Below are 24,664 nucleotides of genomic sequence, written 5' to 3'. Positions count from 1 at the left end.
GCCAATACCAAGCTGTTTTGATTACTATGGCTTTATAGTAGAGTTTGAAATTTGGTATTGATATTCCTCCAGCAGTGTTCTTTCCGTTGAGGAGCGTTTTTGCTATTCGGGGTCTTTTATTGTTCCATATGAATTTTTGGATTGCCTCTTCTATTTCCTTGAAGAATGAGGGTGGAATTTTGATAGGTATTGCGTTGAATTTGTAGATAGCCTTGGGAAGTATTGCCATTTTCACGATGTTAATCTTTCCAATCCAGGAGCATGGGAGGCTTTGCCATTTTTTAAGTTCTGTGTTGATTTCCTTTTTCAAGATTTTAAAGTTTTCATCAGAGAGGTCCTTCACTTCTTTAGTTAAGTTAATTCCTAGGTATTTTATTTTTTGTGGGGCTATTACAAATGGAGTTGCTTTCCTAATTTCAGCCACACTTTTCTCATTGTTGGCATACAGAAACCTCCTTGAAAAAGAGCAGCAAGATAAACCCCAATCCAGTAGACGGAAAGAAATAATCAAAATTAAATCAGAATTAAATGAATTAGAATCCAAAAAAACTATAGAAAGAATCAACAAGACAAAGAGTTGGTTCTTCGAAAAATTTAACAAAATTGACAGACCCTTAGCAAATCTTATCAGAAAAAGAAGAGAACACACCCAAATTAATAAACTCAGAGATGAGAATGGAAACATCACCACAGAAACAACCAAGATTCAGAACATTATAAGGGAATACTTCTCAAAACTTTATGCTAATAAGTTTGAGAACTTGACAGAAATGGACCTTTTCCTAGCAAATATTGACATGCCAAAACTAAACCAAGATGAGTTAAACTATCTTAACAGGCCCATATCAAGCACTGAAATAGAAACAGCAATAAGAGACCTCCCAGCTAAGAAAAGTCCAGGACCAGATGGTTTCACAGCGGAATTTTACAAGGCCTTCAAAGCAGAGCTCACACCAATACTCCTCCAACTCTTCAATGAAATTGAAAGAGAAAGCTCACTACCAAACACATTCTATGAAGCCATCATAACCCTCATCCCAAAACCAGGCAGGGACTCATCAAAGAAAGAGAACTATAGACCCATTTCTTTGATGAATATTGATGCAAAACTTCTCAACAAAATCTTGGCCAATCGACTTCAACAATTCATCCAAAAAATCATACACCACGATCAAACAGGATTCATTTCAGGGATGCAAAGCTGGTTCAATATACGCAAATCAATTAATATTATTCATCACATCAACAGGAGCAAGAATAAGAACCACATGGTTATCTCAATAGACGCAGAAAAAGCATTCGACAAGATCCAACACCCCTTCATGATGAAGATTTTGGAAAAATTAGGAATCCATGGAACATTCCTCAATACAATAAAGGCTGCATATGACAAACCTACAGCCAGTATTATACTCAATGGTGAAAAACTAAAGCCATTTCCTCTTAACTCAGGAACAAGACAAGGATGCCCACTCTCTCCACTTCTCTTCAATCTAGTATTAGAATGCCTAGCTACAGCAATAAGACAAGATACAGACATAAAGGGGATCCAAATAGGGAAAGAAGAAATAAAACTCTCCCTCTTTGCAGATGACATGATCTTGTATTTAAAGAATCCCATAGACTCCACTCCCAAATTACTCAAGCTGATTCAAATCTTTGGCAAAGTAGCAGGTTATAAAATTAACCCCCAAAAATCAATGGGAAAGTTGACTTTTGTTTCCAGTGATTTCTTGGGAACCTCACAGTTCCTGAATAAGATAGCTGAGTGCATTTTAGTTCCCCTTCTGGAAAAATACTGGTTTTGGGGAATATCTTTCTGGTATCTTCTACCTGGCAAGTGGGGTAAGCTGATCTTTATCTTCCTCATTAACCCCTAGATCCATCATCACTTTCTTTCATAAATGGTCCTATCATTTTATTAGTTATCAGGAGATGATCTGGAGGTTAAACCATTCACTACAAGCATGCAAGATTCTATGGCTCCTATAACAAGCCAAAATTCCAAGGGATTCCTACTTGTCTTTCTTACCTCCTTATTTTAGTACACTGAAATCAGAACAAAGCAAAGAAAAACAAAAAGCACTTCCTGACATTTAGGATTCTCCTCACGTTCTCTTTGTTTTTTGTTTGTTTGTTTATCTGTTTTCAGGGTGAGAAGGCAATACTTGGTTTTTAACTCAGCCTCATGCTTGCTGGAAAAGCACTCTACAATGGAATAATGCTTCTAGATCTTTAAAGTTCTTTATTAATTTCAAGCCTATATTATTATTCTGTAGCCTTATTTGTCTTAGTCTTTCATTTCTTTAATCATAAATAGTACTGGAGTTCTCTAGCTGGTTCTTGTGTTTGAATTTTCAATTAAAACTATGCAATTATGTTCTTGAGAAAATCTAATTAATCTATTATTTACTTACTCCTAATAAAAACAAAAATAATTTTATTGGTTTGTTGTGAAAGTTATATTTCATGCAAGAGAATACTGAGCCCCATATGGTCACACTAAAAGAAAACCAATAAATGTCAGTTCCTCTTACAACTTGTATTCTATTTCTACATTTTAATCTACCTGATGTGTAGAGAATGTCTTATTTCCTATGGCTAGAATACAAATTTTGATAGCAAAAACAGTATAGCACTAGATGCAATAGGTGAGAAAATATTGATTGAATTCTTTTTTGTTGTTGTTCATGAGGTCCCTTCCTTCCTTCCTTCCTTCCTTCCTCCCTTCCTTCCTTCCTTCCTTCCTTCCTTTTTCTTTCTTGCTTTTCTTTTTTCTTTCTTGAGCTAGTGCTCTACTACTTTGAACTACAGCTCCAGTTCTAGTTTGTCAGTTAATTGGCCTTTCCTGCCCAGGTCGGCTTCAAACCACAATCCTCAGATCTCAGCTTCCTGAGTAGCTAGGATTACAGAGTGGGCCACCAACAGCCAATTTATTGATTGAATTAATAGTCTGTATCTATACTAGATCTGTATCTATACTAGATCTTATGGAATTGTTGAGCTCTTTTTTCCAAATCTTCTAAAAAGCTCAAGAGAGCTTCTCTGTTCATGGACAACTCAGTCAGAGACCAACCACAATGTGTACTTACACAACACAATGGCTTATGATCAGTAACATCATCAGCAAACACAATAGATTGATATTTTCATTCACTCATTCATTCCTTTATCTGCAGAACTTGGGTGAAAATATATAAATTCCTAATCTGAAGGCATCAGACTGATAGACTAAAATAGACAGATTAAAAATCATAGCATATGAGATTAAAGTAGATGTAGCAATGCAACAGCAACTGAGAGAGGCAATTCATTTGGAATGAAAATTAAGGAAGGATTTAAGGAGCTTAACACTGACAGAAAGAGGGATTTTCCAGAGGATAAAAGCAGTTTTTGTGAAGTGGGACTATAGAATACATAAGTACGGAAGCTTGGAATCAACATATGATTCTAAAGATGGCAGGCCATTTTCAAAGAAGCAGAGTATATAGCCAAAAAAGTTGACAATTCTATGTGATTTTGAGTGATATATTTTCTCTGAGCTTCTTTTCCCATCTCTAAAATGGGAGAATGGCAATACTTCCTTTTTTATTTTATTGTAAAGATGCTGTACAGAGGGATAACAGTTACATGAGTAAGGTAATGAGTACATTTCTTGTTGAAAATTGTTACCCCTTCCTTTTTGTTCTCCCAATATCCCTTCCCTCCTTCCCTCCCTCTGCACCAAACCAAAGTTGTAAAGTTCATTTCCAACATAGAGTCTTGTGAATGTCATTGTTGCAATGGGTCATTTTGTGTCCTTGTTTCAGCATTTTATTATTCCCTTTCCCCTCCCCACATTACATAAATGTATATACATGATGTAGTGTGCCAAAATCAAGTACAGTGAGAACAGGGGATATACCATAGGAAGAAGGACATATAAAGGAAGCAAAAACCCACATGGCACATTAAAAACAACAACAAGGACATCTCGTGTCCATATCTTGGAGTTCATTTTGCTTAGCATCATCTTATATGGTCACATGCACATAGCTTTTGAGTTTTTCTGCTCATCTGATAAAAATTATCCTAGACATATACTAATTATTGCAAATGAGGGAAACCATGAGGCCTGTATTTTTTTGGGTCTAGCTTGTTTTACTTATTATTTTTTCCAAGTCTTTCCATTTCCTAAGAAATGGGGCAATGACATTCTTTCTGATGGAGGCATAGAATTTAATTGTATTTGTATATACAGCATTTTCTTGATCCATTCACCTGCTGAAGGGCATCTGGATTGATTACATATCTTAGCTATGGTAAATAATGCTGTGAAAAACATAGCTGTGCTGGTAGCTTTAGTATGGCCTTGTTTTCAGATATTTGGGTAAATGACCAAAAGTGGTATTGCTGGGTCATAGGAGAACTCTATGTAGAGTCTTTTGAGGAACCTCCATACTGCTTTCCAAAGTGGTTGAACAACTTTACACTCCCACTAACAGTGCAGTATCATTCCCTTTTGGCCACATCCCCTCCAGCATCTGTTGTTATTAGAGTTCTTGATTATAGCATTCTAACTGGGGTGAGGTGGAATCTCAATGTTGTTTTGAGTTGCATTTCTTTTAAGGCCAGAGAAGTTGAGCATTTATTCACACGTCTATTGGCCATTCTTATTTCTTCTTCAGAGAAGTCTGTAGCCCACTTATTAATGGGGTGGTTGTTTCTCTGAGGATTTGTTGTTGGGGAATTTAATTTTTTGAGTTCTAAATATATTTTACATATGAGGTCCTTGTGTGTTGTATGGCTAGTGAAGATCTTCTCCCAATCTGCGGGCTTTCTATTTATCTTATTAGCTATGTCCTTTGCCATGTAGAAACTCTGCAGTTTTATACAATCCCATTTGTCCAACCTTTCTTCGATTTGTTGTGTTTCTGGGTCTTTATTAATAAAATTTCAGCCTGTGGCAAGGAGCCCTAGAGTTTCTCTTATTCCTTCCTGTAATGTCTTCAGGGTGTCTGCTTTTACCTCAAAGCCATCCTTTTTGAGTTGATTTTGGTACAGGGTGAGATATAAGGATCTAATTTTAATTTTCTACAGGTGTTTAACCAATTTTGCCAGAACTATTTACTGAAGAGGCTGTCTTTCTTCCATTCTATATTATTGGCTCCCCTATCAAAGATTAGGTGGCTATAAGTCTGCGGATTTATTTCTGGGTCTTCAGTTCTATTCCATTGGTCCTCATGTCTGTTCTTATGCCAGTACCAAGCTGTTTTGATTACTATGGCTTTGTAGTAGAGTTTGAAGTCTGGTCTTGATATTCCTCTAGCACGGTTGTTTCTGCTAAGGATTTTTTTTTGCTATTCGGGGTCTATATTGTTCCATATGAATTTTTTGATTGCTACTTCTATTTAATTGAACAATGAGGTTGAGATATTGATGGGTATTGCATTGAATTTGTAGATAACCTTTGGCACTATTGCTATTTTCACAATCTTAATCTTCCCAACCCAGGAGGATGGGAAGTTTTTCCACTTAGTTCTGCTTTTTAAAGTTTTCATCATAGTGGTTCTTCACTTCTTTAGTTAACTCCTAGGTATTTTTTTTGTGGGGCTATTACAAAAGGAGTTGCTTTCCTGATTTCAGTTGTACTCTTCTCATTATTGGTATTTAGGAAAGCCAGTGGATTTTTTATTTATTTATTTTTTTGTCAGTCCTGGGGCTTGAACTCTGGGCTTGGGCACTGTCCTTGTGCTCTTCAGCTCAAGGTGAGCACTCTAGTGCTTGAGCCACAGTGCCACTTCCGGTTTTCTAGTGTTTTATTGGAGATAAGAGTCTCATGCACTTTCCTGCCTGGGCTGGCTTTGAACCTAGATCCTCAGATCTCTGCCTCCTGAATAGTTAGGATTACGGGCATGAGCCATCAGCACCCGGCAAAGTTTGTGATTTTTGAGGAATAATTTTATACCCTGCTACTTTGCCAAAGTTTTTTTTTTAATTTTTATTTATTTTTTATTGTGAAAATACTGTACAGAGGGGTTACAATTACATGGGCAAGATAATGAGTACATTTCTTATCAAGCATTGTAGCCTCCTACTTTGTTTCCCCTTCCCATCCCTTCCCATCCTCCCCCCCATCCCCCCCACCCAATCCTCCCGCCCCTCCCCCCCCCAAAGTTGTAAAGTTCCTTTTTGAGATAACTACTTGTACTTCTCATTGTTGCAACAGGTCCACCTGTATCCTTATTTAAACGACTTGTTTTTCCCCTTCCCCTCCACAAATTATACCGACATCAAATACAGTTCAACCACTTTGGAAAGTAGTATGGAGGTTCCTCAAAAGACTCCACATAGAGCTCCCCTATGACCCAGCAATCCCACTTTTGGGCATTTACCCAAATGTTTACAAACAAGACCACACTAAAGCTACCAGCACAACTATGTTTATTGCAGCATTATTTACTATAGCTCAGATATGAAACCAACCCAGATGCCCCTCAGTAGATGAATGGATCAAGAAAATACATTGTATATACACAATGGAATTCTATGCCTCCATCAGAAAGAATGACATTGCCCCATTTGTTAGGAAATGGAGAGGCTTGGAAAAAATTATATTAAGTGAAGTAAGCCAGGCCCAAAGAAACATAGGTCCCATGGTTTCCCTTATTTGCAATATCTAGTATATGTCTGAGTCAAGCATTAGGGAAATGAACCCTAAGATATGTATTCAAATTTTTTTTTCTTTCATGCGATAGATTCTAACGCATTTATAAGATTATTTTTTTGTTGCTTCGTATGTCCCTCCCCCACAGTATAACCCCTGCTTTCACTGTATTTGCCAAAGTTTTGAATTAGCTAGAGTAACTTGGTTCTTTAAATAAAAGATCATGTCATCTTCATATAGGGAGAGTTTTACTTCATCTTTCCCTATTTTGATCCCCTTTATGCTTGCCTCTTGTCTTATTGCTCTGGTTACACATTCTAATACTAAACTAAAGAGGAGTGGAGAGAGTGGACATCCTTGTCTTGTTCCTGAGTTTATAGGAAATGGCTTTAGCTTTTCACCATTAATTATAATGCTGGCTGAAGGCTTGTTATACACAGCCTTTATTATATTGAGGAATGTTCCATGGATTCCTAGTTTTTCCAGAGCTTTTGTCATAAAGTGGTGTCAGATCTTGTCAAATGCTTTTTCTGCATCTATTGAGATAATCATGTGGTTCTTATCCTTGTTGTTCTTATTATCTTGTTGATGTGATGAATTATATTAATTGATTTGCATATATTGAACCAGCTTTGCGTCCTTGAAATGAATCCTGCTTGATCATGGTGTATGATTTTTTTGATGGGTTGTTGAAGTCAATTGTCCAAAATTTTGTTGAAAAGTTTTGCATCAATGTCCATCAAAGAAATGGGTCTATAGTTCTTTTACTTTGATGAGTCCCTGTCTGTTTTGGGGATGAGGGTTATGGTGGCTTCATAGAAAGAGTTTGGAAGTGAACTTTCACTTTCATTGAAGAGTGGGAGGAGTATTGGTGTGAGTTCTGTTTTGAAGACATTGTAGAATTGAGCTATGAATCCCTCTAGTCCTGGGCTTTTCTTGAATGGGAGTTCTCTTCTTGTTTCTGTTTCGGTGCTTGATATGGGTCTGTTTAAATCATCTTGCTTTAGTTTGGACATATCAATATTTGCTAGAAATTCTTCCATTTCTCCCAGCTTCTCAAACTTGATAGCATTAGGGTGGGAGAACTATTGCCTTATAATGTTCTGAATCTTGGTTGCTTCGGTGAGGTTTCCATTTTCATCTCTGGTTTTGTATATTGGTGTGTGTTCTCTTCTTTTTCTGGTAATATTTGCTAAGGGTCTGTCAATTTTGTTATTTTTCTTGAAAAACCAACTCTTTATTTTGCTGATTCTTTCTACTTTTTGGGGACTCTAATTCATTTAATTCTGATTTAATTTTAATTATTTGTTTCCACCTACTGGATTGGGGTTTGTCTTGTTGGTCCTTCTCATGAAGCTTCAAGTGCATCATTAAATTGTTGGTTTGAGATTTCTCCTATTTGTTGTCCTAGGAACTCAGAGCTATAAATTTTCCTTTGAGTACTGCCTTTTCTGTATCCCAGAGAATCTGGCAATTTTGATGTTCTTTTTTGTTAAATGTCATGAACATTTGAATTTCCTTTCTAATCTCTTCCATGAGCCACTGGTGGTTCAACGGTGTGTTGTTCAGCCTCCATGTGTTACAGGATTTTCTTTGGTAGCTTTTGGTGTTGAATTCTAATTTAATTCCCTTATAGTCTGAGAGAATGCAGGACATAAGTTCAATGTTTCTGAATTTGGACACACTTGTTTTGTGACCTAAAATGTAGTCTATTTTGGAGAATGTTCCATGTGCTGCTGAAAAGAATGTGTATTCTGTTGCTGCTCGGTAAAATATTCTGTAGATGTCTGTTGTCTAGTTGGCCTATGCAGTTGATTAGATCTGTTGAGTTTTTGTTGGTTGATCTATCTAGGGGAAAAGTGGTGTGTTAAAGTTCCCAACAATTAATGTCATTGGATCTACATGTGATTTTAGGGAAAGTAGTGTTTCGTGGATAAATGTGGGTGCTCAGGTTTTGGTGAACAGATATTTAGAATTGTTATCCTCTTTAGGAGAGATCCCTTTATTAGTATGTAATATCCTTCTTTATCTCTTCTCATTAATTTTAATTTGAAGCCTATTTTATCTGATATTAAGATTGCAGTTCCTGCCTGTCTAGAGGGTCAGGTTTTTTTTGGTATATGTCGTTCGAGGCTTTCACTTTCAGAATATGTTTATTTTTGTGAGCAAGATGTGTCTATAGAAGGCAGAAGATGGATCTTGGTCTTTGATCCAACTAGAGAATCTATGTCACTTAACTGGATCCATTAATATTGAGAGTTAGGACTGAGAGGTGTTTGGTAGTTCCTGCCATGTTATTCACCTTCTTGGGGGCTATACCTTCTGTGTTCTATAATTATCTGATTCTCAGTTTAGGGGCTATTTCTTGGCCTTTATCGGACTCTTTTTTGGTTTTCTATGTATAGAACATCTTTAAGTATCTTTTGTATTGCTGGTTTGGTGTAGATATATGTTGCAATTTTTCTTTACTGTGGAAGGTTTTTATTTGTCCCTCTATTATGAAGCAGAGTTTAGCTGGGTACAGTATTCTTGGTTGATAGTTGTTTTTCTTTAGGGCATGATAAACATCATTCCAGGCTCTTCTTGCTTTCATTGTCTCAGCTGAGAAATCTGAAGTTATTCTCATTGGTTTCCCTTTATAGGTGATTGATCTTTTTTCCCTGACACCTTTAAGGATCCTTTCTTGGTCTCTATTGATCCTGTGCAGATTACAATGTGACAGTGGGATGTCCTGTTCTGGTCCATTTTATTTGGGGTTCTAAAGGTCTCTTGTATCTGAATGGGCTTATCTTTTTGTATGTTTGGGATGTTCTGTACTAGGATTCTGTTAAATTTCCTACACTTTTAATTTCTGTCTCTAGGCCTTCCTCTATACCCATTTGTCTTAAATTAGGCCTTCTGATGGCATCTTCTATATGTTCAATGGATCTATCATATTGCTTGGAATTGTCTTGAATACTTGTCTGTTCTTTCTCTATAATGTCTAGGCTATCTTCAATCCCAGTGATTTGATCTTCTACATGGTCTAACCTATTGTCAAGGCTTTCTACCTTGTTTTTTATTTCCTTTCCTTATAACTGATCAGATTTGATGGCTTTGTTGGAGCTTTGTTTTGAATCTTATATGGACTTCTTTCCCTCCTTGATTGGTCAAACAAAGCCCTTTGTAGTCTTTCAATCTTTTTCATTTACCAGGTTTACCAGTAGTGTTTGTCGAAAATTTTGAGGACTCTCCACTGGGTTATTCATTAACGGTTCTGTTGCCTGTTTATCATGAGCATGAATGAGGTTGCTTGACTTGCCATTTTTCTTGTGTTCTGCCATTTTAAGTACAAAAGCAAAACCAATTCAGAGCTAGTACACTATTTTTAGGCAAGCATCAACTCAGAACCCTTTGGTTGCACAGATTTTTTTACATAGTCAAAGTGAGTACAGATACAATCTAGTTCAACAACAGACAAATAAAGATCAATGGACTAAGAAAATCAAAGAGGGATCAGGGACAGAAATTAATAGGTATACGGAGAATTGTAGAAAAAGATATTCTTTGATTTATTTGGTGGGTTTGGTTTTCCTGTAGTTTAGTAGGTTTCTTAAATAAGTTTGTTTGAGCAGGTTACCTGCGTGAGTACTTTGAGACTGTCCTCCCAGACTAGTTCAGTGGGAGGGCAATCTGCTTTGAATGTCACACAAAAGAGAGATGGCTGCCTCCTCTAGCTTGGAGTTGCTGCAAGGGAACTTGAATTTAGGTAAGGTTGTAGCCTATCAGTGATCAGTAGCTTTTCTCTGGGAGGATAGCTCCTGAACCACTCCTGTGGCCCAGCCTGGAGCTACTTAGGATTTATGCCCTTTCCCAGTTTTTAATTATTTTTCTTTTACCCTCCTGCAGCGGGGAAGAGCTTTCCCCGCTGCAGGGGGTGGGGTGGCCTCCTCTGGCTCTGTTTACCCAGTAAAGAGAGTTGCCCCGCCCTGGGCAGAGCTCCCTCAACCTGGGAAGGGCAACTTCCCCTGGGTGGATCTGAGGCCTGCTGGTCCTTTTATCAGTTCAAAAATGGCATCTAAGTGTCTACATCTAAGGCCTGAGTTATCTGCTAGCTTCTCTGGCCCATTTTTTGCCAGTATCAAAGATGGAATTCTTCTCTGGTAGTGAAGGAGTGGTTATCTTCTAAACGCTGTTCTGTGAGGATATCTTGTGGGGGTACTCATGCCTTTCCCTTGTTTTTCAAACCATCTGTGGTCTGTGTTGGTCTGTAGTAAGCAGGATGAAGATTTCTGCTCCTTGTCAGTTTGCTCTGGCAGTGAGTAGAACCCACTCTCACTCCATCTCTGGTACCTTTGTCCCAGGCTCTATCTGTTGATATGGCAGGAGTGGCAGCTACCCCTGCTACCACCACGGCCACCAGTGAGTGTTTGCATCTGTCTCCTGACAAGCTGCCTGAATTTTTCCTCTATGGCCAAACTCTCTGTACTATGATAACACAGTTGGGTGACTCTCTAAGCCTTGGATTTTCCACTGGAATACTTAAACTGGTTTCTACATGAGAGCTTGGTAAGCTCCTAGCTGACCCTCCACCATTTTCCTTCTGCTCCAAGAGGTGACAGTACTTCTGTGTTTGCAGAAATAATACCAGTGTTTTCTGCAAACTGAAATACACACATAAATGTGTTCATTTCCAGCATCTCCAGCCTCAGAGATGTGGAAAGATGAACTTTCCCTACTAGTCCATTATATTGACTCAGAGAAAACACATGAAAGTCAACTATTTATTTGACATTTGTACAGCATGGCTGAGTGAAGGCTTTAAAACCACAGGTAAAACGCGTACATTGTGCTTGAATTTCCAAAAAAACAAATATGATTTAGTAAGTATCTTTGCTCTCCTTTTATAGGTTAACAGCTAGGAAGAAAAAAGTCACTGGTGTAAGAAAGGGAGGACATTGGTCTCTTATTGCCCATTAGGAAAACAGTAAAATGGGCTCTTATGACAGAATTTCTGGACAATTTCACAAGAACAGAGTAAGTGAAAACTTGGTATTTTGCAAATCTGGATGAGGAGTAATTAGATTTAAATTTTAATGTCAATTAAGTTGTTCATTAAATGTTCATTAATGTTCATTGAAAACTATTTAAGATTTTTGATTTTTTTTTGTTTTTGCAGTACTTAAATTGCAGTATTTAAGTTCAGTGTCTCTACTTTCTAAGCAAGAACTCTACCATGTTAATCATGCCCCAGTATAATAAATAAAGTTTTATAAAAGATATAAAATAATTGAGCTAACTGGCTGGGGAAGGCTCAAGTATAAGACACTTTCAATGAATTTCTAACACTTAGCCTTAATTATTTTTTAGTTCATTATTTTCTTATTTCTTGTTTTTATGTAAAACTAACTTAAAGATGCAAACATTCAATTAAATACATAGAGATTAAATTTATTAGATATATTTGCAAGTAGTTTATACCTATAGCCTCCAATAGCAAATTTTATTGGCGTTAGAGGTGATTGATTACCTTTTGTTTAGTATAATTGGATATATTTCATTCCTAACTTGTCCCAAACATTCTTTTCTAGGCTTTTAATATGTTCAAAATCTCCAAGGTAAATTTCCCATAAAGAAAAATGTATGATAGTTCTTTCAGTCATTGAACAGAAGGCTATAAGCTGTACTGTGTTAATATCCTACAGGAATACAAATACTAAAATGTCAGAATAATCTGAATGGTAATTTCAAAGTTTGTAATAAAGACAATTATTTTCCAAAAAACATGCATACTAATCTTGTGTATAAGATGGACAATATTGAAACAGCCGTGGCTGTAGAGCAGCAGGGACTCAACAGTGTTTCATATAGTACAGGCATATAGTCCTTGGCCTCCAAACATAGGTAGAAGGAAATTGATGATATGAACTCCAGCAAAGACCTAGAGTGGACCATTGTGGCTTTAGATATGACATATCAATCACTCCACCATTAGCTATGGTAGCTTTTTCTAAGATTAATTTATACATCTAAAAAATGGAGATTGGAAAATAAACACCAATTATGCAAGTTCATATAAATAAAGCTAACAAATTTTATATGGTTATAGCAAATTTTGTGGCTATATGTCTGACATTTGTCTAACAAACCTATGGCCCATTCTTAATTTCTCCTTTAGTGTATGTATAAGTATCTACCCAAGGAATCTTAACACAGATCTGGTGCCTGGAAGGAGGGGACTAATTCTTGGTTGTTTTTTCACTCATAATTAGGTATTTATCTCTTTAAGCCAATAAAGTTTTTATGTTTCATCTTTAACAAATTCATTTTCCCAGAAACTCTCAGTTCAGAATTGCCCAGTTCCTCCTACTCAGATGCAAATCCTGTCTTAATAAATATTTACAACACATCTGTAAAACTTAAAGAGGAAATGAGGAATTTCCAGAAATTCACTAAAAGATATAAATACAGACATCTGATTCACACTTCTTATGAAATAGGATTTACTATTTTCTAGTTGAGACATCATGGAGAGATAGTTGCTTATGAATTACTTAGCTTCCTTTCCTCCCTGAGAAGTTTATGTTAATTCTCAGTCAAGTATTCTAAAAGATTATACAAAAACCTGGAAGTTAAGATTTTAATTCTGTTTCTAATTTTTGAGATTCCTGTGAGTACTATTTAAGCTGTCTTTCTGAAACTGCAAAAATCTCTCTAAATAAAATAATTTTATGCAAGCCCAAAGCAAATTATCTTCTAAAAGTGATGAATATTTTCTTAAATTTTGTCAAAAGGTCTACTAAGCTTCTCTTGAAAATTCAAAATATTGAACAAACATATATAAACATATGTAACATATTTTTCTGTATGATTCTTAAATATATGCATGAATATATATACATATGTTTCAATATATTTTGTTTTAGCACTGAGACAAAGAACCTTTAACTATTGTATGTTGGCTCAAATCTTTACGTGTACAAAAACAAGATGAAAAGGATATTTTAGAAAAGGATAATTTATAATTTATATTAAAATGATAGAATAATGAAAACTGAAATAGCATATGCATTAAATAGTCAACTCCCTACTGCCCAGATTATAGAAGAAAATTAAACAGCAGCTAAATTAATGAATCAAAGATTTGGATAGTCTTGAATATTGAGGAGTCCAATTGGGCTCTTGGAAGTAATATGGAGAGACTTCATTATTTGCTGTCAAAGAAAAAGGGATGACTGTAAGATACCTGGTAAAATTAATAACGGATAAATAATAGCTGTAACTTTATTCTACAAAGTAAGTAGTGATGCAAAGAAAACTTTCAGCTCAAGAGAAAGGAGTGCTGCCATAGTGTGGGTATAAAATGTCCTCCCTAAAACCCATGTGTTAAAGACTATGTTCTCAACCCATGGCACTAATGGGAAATAGCTGAGTATCAGAACATAAGGCCCAACAGAGGTAAATTTCATTATGAGGAAGATGTCCCTAAAGAGAATACTGGGATGCTGGTTCCTTGTCTTTTTCATGCTTTATGTTTCCCAGATGTCATCATATAAACATACCACGATATACTCTGCACCCATGAACTGAAGCCTCTGAAACTTGAACCAAGTAAACCAAACCCTCCCTTCTTTAAACTGCTCTTTTTACATGGACAGAAATTTGTTACAGTGATAGAAATCTTAATAACACAGATGCATTCTCGGGGGTCACTAACAACTTTTATTTGTAAACATAATGCTAGATCTTTGTCTCTTAATAATCACTGTCATCAGCATAAAATTCACAGAAGTCAAATGAAAACAATTATTAAGTAAATGTTTAATTTTGAAAGAGAAAACTATGTATAAAAACAATGAAAAAATATCATAAGAGGGCTAGAGGTATGTATGGCTCAAGTAGTAGAGCACCTGCCAAACAAGATGAGAAATCATAACAGAAAAATACATCTTTCGTATAACAAAATAATCCAAAAACAGCATTAAAAGTAAAAAAGAAAGCTACTAAAAATACTTGCAACATATCTGAGATGGAACACATTACCAATTGTAAAGTAATGAATGGTAGCAAAGTTAGTGAGAAAACAAACCCTACAAGAAATGTGACCAGTGGCACAGAAAAATTATTGACAATAAATATACCTCTAACAAATATATGAAAAATCTGTATTGTCAGTAATCGAACAAATAAATCCAATTTCAAAGACAAAACAGTCCATTTTTACTTTTCAATATGACAATTGCATGTTTTGTTGTTGTTTTCACTTATACATATTAAGAGAATATTTAATCCTTGGAAAAGCTTGAGATTCCTTGTAAACATACAAATGGATTTTTTGGGAATGTATCCTGAACTTTATATACTTTGACACTTAAAGAGATTGACCCTAAGACACCATCTGTAATTTTTTGCACAGTTGTTCTCCTAAGAATTACATTGAAGCCCCCAAAGTCAACTGACTTAACCAGTGGTTTCTAGCATTTTTCACATCAAAACAAACACAGGAAATCAATGATGTTTGTAGAATATATCACTATGTTTGTATACTACAGGAGACCAGGGGCAAGCTGTATTGGAGTGAGACTACAATTAGTCACATATAATATTGGGTGCTGAGGACTGCCATATCCCATCACTAATTCCTGATCATCTAAATCCAGAACACACTAGTTGGAAATAACCAACCTAGCATTAAAAATCTAGCATTAAAATAAACATTACAGTTATTTTATGGTCTGACACTAAAAATCAAGTCTTAAACTGAAAACATGAGCAATAAGAAGATATTAACACCAGTTAAGACTTCAAAAATGCACAAACACTAAAATTAAGTTCATAAAAGTTATGTAAGAATATGCTCACTATGTTATAAAAATAAAAAGTAGAACGCCAAGTTGTTCATAGTGAATTTTAAAGAGTCCAGTATCTAAAAAAGGGGTGATCAAAGCTGGGCACCAGTGGCTCACCCCTGTAATCCTAGCTACTCAGGGGGTTGAGATCTGAGGATTGTGGTTCAGAGCCAGCCTGGGCACAAAAGTCCATAAGACTCTTAACTCCAATAAGCCACCAGAGTACCAGAAGTGGTGCTGTTGCTCAATTGGTAGAGCACCTGCCTTGAGCTAAAGAGCTGAGGGACAGCGCTCAGGCCTAGAGTTCAAGCCCCTGACTGACAAAAAAAGGGGGAGAGAATCATTGAATGCCAAAAGCCAACATATTTTAAAATATAATTTGAAAGATAACGTTTCCCCGTGTGGTGTGTGTGTGTGTGTGTGTGTGTGTGTGTGTGTGTGTGTGTGTGTGTGTGTGTGTGTGTGTGTGTGTGTGTGTGTGTGTGTGTGTGTGGTATTTGCTGGTTCTGGTGTTTAAACTCAGCTCCTGGGTGCTGTCCCTGAGTTTTTGTGCTCAAAGCTGATACTCTCTCACTTGAGCCACAACTCTACTTCCAGCTGTTTTTAGTAGTCAATTGGAGATGAGTCCCATGGACTCTTATCCAGCTGGCTTTAAACTGTTATTTGCATACCTCAGCCTTCTCGGTAGCCAGGATTACAAATCTCAGCCCCCAGCTCAAATATACTTTTAATATACGTCATGTTAGGTCACTATCATAGCTTTTTATTAGTTTGGACAAGCACATTTCTGAGATTATACCACTTCCTACAATAGACAAAAAATAACCATGGCTAGACTAATGTGGATGAGTGTGACAAAGAAGCCCATAGATCTATTAGCTTCAGTAGGAAAACATCCTGTATCTAGCCATTTTTTATGATGTAAGTTTTTTAAACTAGCCAGTTTTTATGATGATAATTTGCTGGGCTGCAAAAAAAGATGAACATAAAAGGGAAGCCCCATTTGTGAGACCTAATATTTTGCCATCCTCTCTAAAGGACTGAATATTCCCTGAATACATTTCCAATTAACCATCCTATATACTATATCCTATCCAATATACTACAGCAATAAGCTTCATGACATGACCGTTATCCATCCTGCTTTTCTTCCTGTTATACACCAGTCAAATAACATTGTTCAGCAGCTATCACTTTCATAAAGAATTAGCAAGAACTTCAAAATACCGAAAATGTCAAAATGTATTTTCTTTATACTTTGTCATATTCACAAGAATTAAAAGAATAATGATTGGGATCTCATACCATTAATATGATGCTGTCATATATACTCTTGGATATCATTTGCCTAGAAATCAATTGTATCTGGACTCTATCAGGTCACCCTCAAATATCTGAAATATTAAATGCAGAATTCAACTGATCTCAAGAAAAAGGATCATACTTTTACTAAGGAAGAAATGGAAATTGTGTATAGGCACTGTAGTGAACTAAATAGCAAAGCCACAACTAATGTTTAGACGTTATCATGTCATACTTTACCATATAAGCCAATTTTTTCCTATGGAAATGTGACATTTAGAAGTTATAGTTTTCAAAACAGATTTTTTTTAAAAAATTGTATTTTCAGAGGTTTGAGCTAATATTTTCATCCACAAAGTGTTAGAAATCCACGGACCCAATGTCAATAGGAGAAATCGCAACAGATTCTAAAATTTTGTTAGATAGTTTGCCTATTATAACACCTAGTTTCAAGCAATTTTATAAGAACCTTAGAATGTAAATCATAAGAGCCAAGCAAAAATTCCATGGGCATGAAGGAAAAAAAATTAAGGTTGAGCAAAATAGGTTCTAATCACTGTTCTTTAGCAGAAAATTCATTGCTACAAAAACATGCCTGCAATGTATCAACACTATCAAGTGAAAGTAAATCACTATAATTTATTACTTCTATTTGGTAAGATGATAATGAAACTGTGTTTCTTTTTTCATTTTGCAAAGGTACAGGTTGAAATATATCTACACAAATGCTAGTTGTCTGTTTTTTTCCATGCTACTTGTATACTAAAGAAGAATTGTAGCTTTTGTTAAGCTATAACCATTATTTAAATTCCTCAACAATATAAATAAATCATATTTAAGTACAAAAAAGAATTTGGAAAATGCTTTATTAGAAACATAAAATGTCAAGTTGTAAAGATGACAAAATAGACAAACATTTTTATTGGGGGGGTAGATTTACAATATTAGTAAGACAAGGGAGAAACCTAAGCTATCAAAATTCCTGGTTAAATAAACAGTCTAATGGGCCACTATTTCACACCTATGTTTTATACTGTGTTTTATATTATTGTCAATTGTAAGTGAGCATTTTATTATTTTCTTTCAAATATTATGGCTATTTCTGTGAATAACTTTCAAAGGAAGAGTTACAAATAAAAGTAGGAAGAAAGAAACATGATCTACAAATGAATCTTCAAAAGGAAATACACTATTTAGCCAGAAAGTTGTATGCAGGCTTTTGGAGAAGAGTTCTAGAAGACAGAAAGAAACTCATTAACTTCATTACTTCTTTCTGTAATCCTAGCTACTCAGGAGGCTGAGATCTGAGTATCATGGTTCAAAATCAACCCGGCAGGAAAGTCTGTGAGACTCTTATCTCCAATAAACCACTAGAAAACCAGAAGTGGGACTGTGGCTCAAGCGGTAGAGCACTCACCTTGAGCTGAAGAGCTCAGGGACAGTGCTGAAGCCCAGAGTTCAAGCCCCACGATCAACAACAACAACAACAAAAAAGAAACTTATTTAGGAGCTATGTCTTTGCTGTCAAAACTCTTATAAGGCAGTTATATATGACACAGAAGAGATGAACACTATGTTTATTATCAGGTCTTGTAATTATGACAATTATCAGAGACTATTATAGTTAGATCTCATCCAAATTCATTCATTTGAAAGTCCATTTGCATGAAATCTTAGGGAAAATGTGGCAGGTGTGGGAAATTCTCACTCTAGAAGACAATCACATTGTAAACTCACTACTTATGAGTACAAAAATCAGGACAGAGTGGAAAATAAAATCATTCACTTGGCCCTAGAGTACCAATGAACAGAATGCTTAATTTCACAAAGTAAAAAAATGTGGCAGATCTAAAGTAACAAAAATTTACTTCCAATCTCACTAATAGATTATCAAGACATTGTAGAATCATAAGAAGTGCTAGCATTTGCCACAGGAAATATATGCTAGGCATATTATTATTTTCCTAAATTTTCCTTCTCAGCACAGAATCCTTTGCCTGGTTTCTCAGGCTCCTCCAATTGCGAAGCACCCATGCAAAACTATAGTGTTCCTAACTTACTGATTTTTCCTTTCTCCAAAAATCTATCTTTTAAGATCCAATCATTTGAGCTCTAGATTTTTTTTAAATGCTCACTAGACAAATGGTTTACCACTTGAGTCACACCCTCTACCTTTTGGATTGAATTTTTCATCTTCAGGTAGGGTCTACTTAACCATCCTAGGGCTGGCCCTGAACTTTTGATTCTCTTTCCTCCACTTCCCACCTGGTAGGCTGAAATAACCCTTTAAATCAATATTTTCTCACTTATTCATTTATTATTTTGAACCACACATTGTCAAGGAATATTTAAATGGGTATGATGATATTAAGTGCATTTGAAGAGCTTCCAAGAATTCAAGATTTAATGAACAATAAGTGGAAACAAAGCTGACCTATGACAAGATTTTTTTTAATTTTTAAAAAAATTTAAATTTTATTGTTAACATGATGTACAGAGGGGTTACAGTTACATAAGTAAGGTAATGAGTACATTTTTTGTCTAACTTGTTACCTCCTCCCTCATTTTTCCTCCCTCTTTCCCTCCACCCAGTCGCCCCCCCCCCAGTTGTATAGATCATTTGCAACATATTGTCTTGTGACTATCACTGTTGCATTGGTTCCCCCTTGTCCTTTGTCTCAACATTTTGTTGTTCTCCTTCTCTTCCCTAGTTCAGATAAACATATATATAGTACCCAAGGTACCAAAATCAAATACAGTGACAACAGGAGATGAACAATAGGGGGAAAAACATAAAAGAAAAAGAAATCATGTAGTACATTGAGAACAACAACAATAAATAAAAAGCTCTTGTGTCCATATCTTGGAGTTCATTTCACTTAGCATCAGCCTATATGGTCACATGTACATAGCTATTAAGCTATTCTGCCTGTCTGCTAAGATTATCCTAGATAATTATTACAAATAAGGGAGCCCACAGGACCTATGTTTCTTTAGGTCTAGCTTACTTCACTTAATATGATTTTTTCCAAGTCCTTCCATTTCCTAAGAAATGGGGCAATGTCATTCTTTCTGATGGAAGCAAAGAACTCCATTATAGATTTATATACCACATTTTTTTTCCTATTCATCGACAGGGTTGGTTCCATATGTTAGCTATGATAAATAATGCTGCAATAAGCACAGTTGTGCTGGTAGCTTTAGTATGGCCTTGTTTGTGGTCATTTGGGTAAATGCCCAGAAGTAGCATTGCTGGATTATAGGGGAGCTCTATGTGGAGTTTTTTGAGGAACCTCCATACTGCTTTACAGAGTGGTTGAACAACTTTACACTCCTACCAACAGTGCAGTAGCATTCTCTTTTGGCCACATCCCCTCCAGCATCATTGTTATTAGATTTCTTGATTATAGCCATTTTAACTGGGGTGAGGTAGAATCTCAATGTTGTATTGATTTGCATTTCTTTTAAGGCCAGAGAAGTTGAGCATTTCTTCATGTGTCTATTGGCCATTCTTACTTTCTCTTCAGAGAAGTCTCTCTTTAAGTCTTTAGCCCACTTATTAATGGGATGGTTGTTTCTTTGAGGATTTGTTTTAGGGGTATTTAATTTTTTGAGTTCTAAGTATATTTTAGATATGAGGCCCTTGTGTGTTGTATGGCTAGTGAAGATCTGCTCCCAATCTGTGCGCTTCCTACTGATCTTGCTAGCTATCTTTTGCCATGCAGAAGCTCTGCAGCTTCATGCAATCCCATTTGCTATCACAAGATTTTACACTAGGAGATGATCACATGAGCATTGTGGAAGGTAAACATTGAGCTAATTTGAAATTACTCACAAAACGTTTGATAAAATGAATTTCTTTTTCTATTTTTCTATTTTATTTGAAGCAAGCCCAAATCCCATAAACAGGATACATCTTGATTCAAGAGAGTGATTACAAAGAGAATCACATTGCACCTTTTCATGAGGGGAAACATGGACTTTGGTAGAACGCACAGCTGATAAACTTTTGTAAAAAGTGATGAGTGATAGGTTACCACAATTTAAATGGTGGTGTGTTTTTATCATAATCAGATTATGGACACAAGCAAAAGCTTAGAAATGACAAAAATGTATCATTTTTAAAAAGTTAATGAAACCCTGCATTATAGTACTAAAAATATTTGGTCCAATATATATCCTATTTTGTTCTCCGATGTGGGAACATTATTCAAAGCCCTGGATATGGCTGTGGCATATTTTACATGGTACTTAGCAAATAACAACACATTCAGAGAAAGTATCAAAGGTACAAGTATCTTTGAAAACTCCACTACAAAATGTAAAAATTTGTTGAAAGAATGAATTGCTTGTTGGCTGAAAAATAAGTTTCAGATAGGTCTTGCTTTTGGCTTCTAATGTTTACTGGTCAGTTAAGAGGAAGAAGGATTAGATTTGAACTGTCACTGTGGAGGTGGAACTTGGCCCAATTTCTAAAGCAGTTGTAAGAATGAAAGAAAATATCTATCAAACACCTATTAAAGAATAAATTGTGAAGGAGGAGTTAGAGGAGAAATAGAAAGAGGAGACAAAGAAGATCAAGGAAAAGAGGAGGAGGAGGAGGAAGAAGGAGAAAAGAAGACAACATTTTCATCTCATGGTGAGGAATTATTACCAATGTCATTCAGCAGATATATAGTATGAGTCTTATATGTGTAGATGCTCCTTTAAGATTACAAAAATGTAAAAGGTGACAAAAATTCTTACTCTTACAAATCTTTTCTTATACTGGAAGGAGACAGAAAAAAATGAATAAGTAAATTATGTAGCATAGTGAAGGCAAGAAGTACTATATAAAAATAGAAAGTCAAAGTTTAGTACGAATCAGGAATAAGAATCAGGAAAGGTATAACTAGACAGTTAACAAATGAATAAAAATACATTAATTTCATCAGTAATTTTTAGGATTAGTTTCATTAATATGACCAATGGACACCCTTAATCACATCTGACAATATTATAATCTTTTTTTATTGTGAGCATACCATTCAGAGAAGTTACAATTACATGGGCAAGATAACTAGTACATTTCTTATCAAGCATTGTTGCCTCCTCTTTGTTTCCCCTTCCCATCCCTTCCCATACTCCTCCTCACCCCCTACCCAATCCTCCCCCCACCCCCCACCAAAGTTGTTAGGTTTGTTTTTTGACATAACAACTTGTACATCTCATTCTTGCAATGGGTCCACCTGTATCCCTAGTTAAACGATTTGTTTTTTTCCCTTCCCCTCCACAAATTATACAAACATCAAAAACAGTGAAAGTATGGGTTATATTGTGGGAGAGGGACATACAAAGCAACATAGAAATCATCTGATAAATATGATAGAAACAATTGCATGAAAGGAAAAGAAAACAAAAAAAACATTTGAATACTTATCTTGGGGTTCATTCTCCTAACATCAACTTATCTGACCTTTTCTGCTTGACTCAGACATAAACTAGTTATTGCAAATAAGGGAAACCATGGGACCTATGTTTCTTTGGGCCTGACCCCAGGACCGATGGAATAGACTTGAAAACCCAGAAATGAACCTACAGACCTATAGCCATCTAATCTTTGATAAGGGAGCTAAAAAAATAGAATGGAAGAAAGACAGCCTCTTCAGTAAATGGTGCTGGCAAAATTGGTTAATCACTTGTAGAAAACTAAAGCTAGAACCTTATATATCACCCTGCACCAGAATCAACTCCAAATGGATCAAAGACCTTGAACTCAAAGCAGACACTCTGCAAACATTACAGGATGGAATAGGAGAAACCCTAGGTCTCCTTGGCACAGGCTGAAATTTTCTTTATAGAGACCCAGAAACACAACAAATCAAAGAAAGGTTAGACAAATGGGATTGCATGAAATTGCAGAGCTTCTGCATGGCAAAGGACATAGTTAGCAAGATCAATAGAAAGCCCACGGATTGGGAGAAGATCTTCACTAGCCACACAATGGACAAGGGTCTCATATCTAAAATATGCTTAGAACTTAAAAAATTAAATCCTCCAAAAACAAATCTTCAAAGAAACAACTGCCCAATAAATAAGTGGGCTAAAGACTTAAAGAGAAACTTCTCTGAAGAGGAAAGAAGGATGGCCAATAGACACATGAAGAAGAACTCAACCTCTCTAGCCATAAAAGAAATGCAAATCAAAGCAACATTGAGATACCACCTCACCCCAGTTAGAATGTCAAAAATCAAGAACTCTAATCACAACAGATGCTGGAGGGGATATGGACAGAAGGGAACCTTACTGCATTGTTGGTGGGAGTGTAAACTTGTTCAACCATTTTGGAAAGTAGTACAGAGGTTCCTCAAAAGACTCCACATAGAGCTCCCCTATGACCCGGCAATCCCACTCTTGGCCATTTACCCAAATGTTTACAAACAAGACCACACTAAAGCTACCAGTACGACTATGTTTATTGAAGCATTATTTACCATAGCCCCAACCCAGATGCCCCTCAGTAGATGAATGGATCAAGAAAATGTGGTATATATACACAATGGAATTCTATTCCTCCATCAGAAAGAATGACATTGCCCCAGTTGTTAGGAAATGGAAAGACTTGGAAAAAATATTATAATCTTTTATTATAAAATAGTAGAGCCAAGTACAGTGGCTCCATCCTGTAATCCTAGATACTTGGGAGGTGAAGATTTGGGACATTAAAGAAAAGCAAGACTTTAAAGGGTTTAAAAGAATGTCTCAAATAATGAAAATTTTCCACAGAACTATAGGTGGAATTATGTACCTCTTAAATATATACACAAATTCCTCTCCCAGCATTTTACAATGTGTTTGAAGACAGTCTTTAAATAGACAATTAAGGTCCTGGCTCCGGTGGCTTACACCTTTAATCCTATTTGCTCTGGAGTCTGAGATCTAAGGACTGAAGTTCAAAGCCAGACCAGGAAGAAAAGTCCAGGAGATTGTTTTCTTCACCAAAAAGCTGGAAGTAGAGTTATGAATCAAGAGATAGAGCAGTAGCCTTGAATAAAAAGGCTCTGGGACAGCACCCAGGCCTTGACTTCAAGCCCCAGGACCCGCAGAAAAGGCAAAAAGGAAGAAGAAGCAGTAATGAGGCTCAATGAGGTTGTGAGAGAGGGCCCAATATATGACCACTGAGGAGACTGGGGTGTATCATAGGTGGCAAGAAGAGATTAGAACACAGGCATGTACAAAGGGAAGAAAGCATAAAGACAGGGAGAAAATGATCATCTACATGGCAGTGAAAGAATGAAGCCTTCAAAACAAATGAACTCTGTCAACTCTTCATCTCAGACCTCTACCTCCAGAACTGTCAGAAACATAATTCCCATTATTTAAGACAAACACTATGCAAACTACTGAGCAAACCACCGTAGAGAACATAGAAGTACCGCATGAACACATTAAGTATTATGTTCAAGATTTCATAGCAACTGAACATGTTCAATAGACTTGATATGTCAAATGTGTATAGATACTGTTCTATTACTTTTTTTAACCTTGAGTCTTATTTAAAGTCATAAATCTAACAGTTTGCTCCCAGTATAGTTTATTGAAGAGATATAGTTTAACACAAAGTATCATAAAGCTTTGACAACTGAAACTATAGCATGCTTAAATAATAAGTAAATTTTCAGGATTTACAAAACATTTATCTATTAATATATGTGTTGTTGAACTTACTGATGTTTAAGATTGCAACTCATAAACACTTAGAAAGTTTATATGCACAAGTAAATGGCTAACTCTACCAGAACTTAACCAAGTCTTCTTCGCCAGTTGTTAGAGAGTTTCTTATGTCCTTGTTGTTTTCCTATAACAAGATGGGCCACTTGCAGATGTGGTACACTGTGTTACTAAGGCA

General features: G+C 36.0%; 1 protein-coding gene across 1 annotated transcript in view; it reads right to left on the bottom strand.

Annotated features, from left to right (window-relative positions):
* CUNH8orf34 (chromosome unknown C8orf34 homolog) overlaps window positions 1-24,664 on the bottom strand; it is a 347,290-nt gene that overhangs the window by 75,093 nt on the left and 247,533 nt on the right. The window lies entirely within an intron of this gene.

The sequence above is a fragment of the Dipodomys spectabilis genome, unplaced genomic scaffold, assembly GCF_019054845.1.
Source record: "Dipodomys spectabilis isolate Male_0828 unplaced genomic scaffold, ASM1905484v1 ptg000015l, whole genome shotgun sequence".
Classification (NCBI taxonomy): Eukaryota; Metazoa; Chordata; class Mammalia; order Rodentia; family Heteromyidae; genus Dipodomys; species Dipodomys spectabilis.
Note: the sequence above shows the minus strand (reverse complement) of the source record. Positions and strands in the feature narration are given on the sequence as shown.